This window comes from Lathyrus oleraceus, chromosome 7, assembly GCF_024323335.1.
Source record: "Lathyrus oleraceus cultivar Zhongwan6 chromosome 7, CAAS_Psat_ZW6_1.0, whole genome shotgun sequence".
In the NCBI taxonomy this organism is placed as follows: Eukaryota; Viridiplantae; Streptophyta; class Magnoliopsida; order Fabales; family Fabaceae; genus Lathyrus; species Lathyrus oleraceus.
The window spans coordinates 137525407-137530201 of NC_066585.1; positions in this window are offsets into that span (position 1 = coordinate 137525407).

Genomic DNA, 4795 nt, shown 5'->3' on the forward strand with positions numbered 1-4795 from the left:
GTTGTATGCAAAAATAAATTTTATGGTCACTCATAATTAAATGCTATCGCAACGTGAAAAACAACCGGCGGAAAAAATACAGAGCCGCCACCGACGCTATTCATCCTATGACGGAAAGGGAGCGCAGGACTAACCTAAGAAAGGGAAAGGAACGGTCTTACGACCAGAGATTACAAGGTACGGGAGTCGGTTACGCAAGGGGAAGGTGTTAGCACCCCTCACGTCCGCCGTACTCGACGGGATCCACGCTCAAAAGATAACTCAAAGGAAAGGAAAAGGGTTGCTAATAAACTGCTCGAAGAAACTGCACAGACTGGAATAATAAAATAGGTGAAAGAAAAAAGAAGACGGAGGAAGGGGACTCGACAGGATGTTGCATCCTGGGCCTACGTAGTTTGTCAGAAACAAACATCAGAGTCAACGTAGTTCGGGGAAAGGAGACATGCTCGCTAAGACATCGTGTCCTATGCCTACGTATCTTCTCTGTCCAGAGGAGAATCAGAGCATTCGTAGCTCGGCTAACGCACGCCGAAACAAGACACTAAAAAGGGACGCTGAGACGTCAAAAGAAACACTCAAAGGGAAACAGAATGCCAATACATGGACTCACACCCAACTCCTTACAATAGCAAAAAGGAAACAGAATGCCAATACATGGACTTACACCCGACTCCCAACAATAACAAACAACAGGAAATAGAATGCCAATACATGGACTTACACCCGACTCCTAACAATAGCAATCGCTAACCAGCGAACACCAAAGATGAACCCCAAATGATAATAATCACCACAAATGAACCCCAAGTGAACCCCAAGTGAGTGACAACCGTCACAAATGAACCCCGAGATGAACCACGAAGATGAACCCCAAATGAACCCCAAGTGAGTGACAACCGTCACAAATGAACCCCAAGATGAACCACGAAGATGAACCCCAAATGAACCTCAAGTGAGTGACAACCATCACAAATGAACCCCAATTGAGTGACAACCGTCACAAATGAACCCCAAAGATGATAACCATCATCACAAATAAACCCCAGTGTGAACCCCAAATGAATATCAATCATCATAAATGAACCCCGATATGAACTCCAAACGAATAACAAATGTCACAAATGAACCCCAAAGATGAACCCCAAATGAATAACAAACGTCATAAATGAACCCCAATATGAACCCCAAATGGTAACAAAAGAAATCCCCAAGGTATAAACATACCACACACGCCCACGCTAGACAAACAAGTACTCACACCAAAACAAAGAATAAGGTGAACACACGCAAACAACACAGCAAAAAGGAAAAAGGGTAAACACACACACAAAAAAACAAAAGGGTGACTCAAACAGAGACTCAAAAAAAGAAAAGGGTGAACAAACACACGAAAACAAAACAGCAAAAAGAAAAAAAAGGTGAACACACACACAAAAAAACAAAAGGGTGCCCAAAGAGATTGCTCACAACCTCTTGCCTACGTATCTCATCTGGTATGAGAATCAGGGCGACGTAGTTCCCCTTACCAGGGGTACAACACTCTCCTAACCAGAGACCAGGGAGACAACAAACTAATAGGGAGACTAAGACTCGAGCCTAATAGTTGTCATGCAATCAATATCCCTAAGTCGAGAATAAGGGTGATGAACACACACAAAACAAAGAAAAAGGGTTGACGCACACAAAAACAAAAAAGGTGCCCGGAGAGATTGCTCACAACCTCTTGCCTACGTATCTCATCTGGTATGAGAATCAGGGCGATGTAGTTCCCCTTAACAGGGGAAAGGAGACCACAAACTAATAGGGAGACTAAGACTCGAGCCTAATAGTTGTCATGCGATCAAAATCCCTAAGTTGAGGTCTCTAACAAAACTTAACTCATCCTGGAAACGAGTCAACTCAAAAGCAAATAAACATCAAACAGAGTACATAAACATCAGCCACTATATCCATACAAGAGGCTCAAACAATGGGTGGGCTTTAGTCAAGAGGGGTCATATCAACCTCGACAAACAAGCCAAACTGTAATGGGTAATCTGTAGCTCTTAACCACTGACATTGAACGTCAGGGTGAGCAGATCAAAATGGTAATGAGGATGAGACCTCATAGCTCTTAACCCTGGCCAGGGTGAGCTTATGATACAAAAAACGTGGGGATCCAGAAAGTGAGATCCTTTTCCACTTGACAGACTCTGGACAAAGATCTGGGGCACATGTTCAGAAGCATCAGCACGTAGTGTGAGCATAAAAAACGACACACTGAATAACGGGGGATTGGCTGCTAATCCCTTCTATCCGTCAATTACCTCTTCTCTTGGAGGTCTTATCAAGTATATACATGCCTCATCTTGGAGGTCTTTGGCACAATTGTAAACAAACACAAACAGAGCCTCTAAAGGAGGACTTGCCATCAAAATGCCTGCCAAAAAGGTGACAGGACTTCCAGACTACATGAAGTAAGAAGCTAACTATCTGAGTGGTGTATCAACCACAATCCAATGCTCAAGCAAGAGCAAAAGCAAGCAAGCAACTAATGTACCTGTACAAAGACTAAACAGTCAGCACTTCAGTCATAAAACCAACAGACAAACAATGAAACTCTACAACAGTTACACAATTCAGTGCATAAGTGCCTTGGCACTCAAATGAACTCATGAGCTCAAGCACATCACTTAAAATCCTACAAAACAAACAAAATTTAGAACTCAAATCATTTGCATCTCACAAGTGAGAACAAATCAACCATCAATGCTAAATGTCCAAACCTGAAACACAAGACAAAGTTAGCTTATGTACAAAACACTAGTGCAAAGACTAGATTCAAAACTAAACCATATGATTAAAACAACACTCAATCTTCCACATAATGCACATTCAAACAATCTATCTAATGTCCTCAAAAGGACCAGCATCAATTCAATAAGAAAATATCTCAAATGGCCTATGCTATGCAATGATCACAAAATGGCACAAAATGGACTTCCAACTTAGAAAATCCATATCAAATCAGAAATGCATGCAATGACTTTGATATTTTTTATTCAAGTTCAACATGTTATGAACAAACAATATGCAAAAGATCAAATCCAGAAACATTCAAATGATATGTGAACAAAAATGTAACAATCCAATGTCAAAAATGTGACACAAATTGTCACATTTATCTCCATGTGTCAAAAATAATGATAGCATGTGAGAAAAATTCGAAACCAGTGATCAAAATTTCACATCATATATGAATATCAAGTGTGAAAAAAATGGGATCAAATGGTTCAACAATGAGAATTTCACAATGCATTGAACATAATATATCAATTTAGCACAATGTTCAATCAAAAAATTCCATATAAAAAACCAGACATCAACCAATCATGAAATCAGCACCAGAAAATAGTAGAGATCAAAACGAAACTATGAAAAAAAATTGGGATTAAATTGGGCTATTTTTCTATTTTTTATGAATTTTTCAAAACAAACAAAATAATTGGACATATTAAAAGAAATGGAGGGAAACAAAATATATTTGAATAAAACCAGAAAAAACAAGATCCGTTGGATAAGGCGCGCACAAAGCATCAATGGCTCATATTCAAATCCTCAAAGCGCACCGTTTCACTAATACACCTCAGCATGCCACTCAGCGGTCAAAGGCACACACATCTTGGTCAAGCGCATCCTAACCAATCACTCTCACACGCCAGCGTACACATGGAAGGCAACTCAACTAAATGAAACGATGTGTTTCATTAAAACACATCATCAGCACACTCAGCAGTCAAATAACGCCTGGCCATGGTCAATGCAATGGTATCCACTCAAACTCACACGCGAGCACACACTCAGCATCCACACGGCAAACACGTAGGATAAACCATAGCAAAACTAGACGCCGGAGCTACAGTCTGCGGCCGTCTTCTCCGGCCAAGTTCCGGTGAGGTCAACCACAAAATTTCCAGAATTCAACAAATCATACATCATTCGAATCCTCTTGCAATGTACAATCCAAATATCATATCCATTTCATCTAATTCCTACTAGGTTTTCCAAATCGAAGCAAAACATTATTGGGATCAAAACTTCCAGTTCATCATACATGCTTAATACTCAACCAAATCAAAATCTAAACACATGTACATTCTCTATGCATCAAGATCTACAAATCTATAACCTTAAATCATCAAAATGAGAGGACGAAAATTTGGTCACCTTGAAATGGAAATTCAAAGAGAGAGAAAGTTGAGAGAATTTCTTGATTTTCAGATCTGAAATGTTAGTTATGGCAGTTACAATTAGGGTTTCAGTATTTATATGCCATGCTAATGATGCTGCTAATCACACTTTCCATTTGTTAATCAAGATTAAGGAGTTTTGGAGCAATTTGCAAAAATGCAAAATTGGCTAGCATGGCCATACTACACGTGCTCTTTCTCATGCAAGGGTCTGAATCCACTTAAAATCATCCAATGGCCATGATTTGATGATTAATTTGCTTGCACCTTAAGCCAAAAATGAATTGTTGAATATTTTCTTCAAAATGCACATGTGTGAAATAGTGAGAATACAAGCCATGATTCCTTTGCATAATTGAGCCAAATGAGGTCAATTTGAGATGTCTTGCACATAAGGAGCATTTCGCAAAAAGAATGGACCAAATTGGAGCCTTGCATCAAAAGTTAGGCCATTTTGAATTTCCATGCACACCTTGTGATCAAATGATCATAACTCCTCAACCATTCATCACATGGACATGAATTAGGACTTTTTGGAAAGGGGAGACAAAGATCTTCAACTTTCA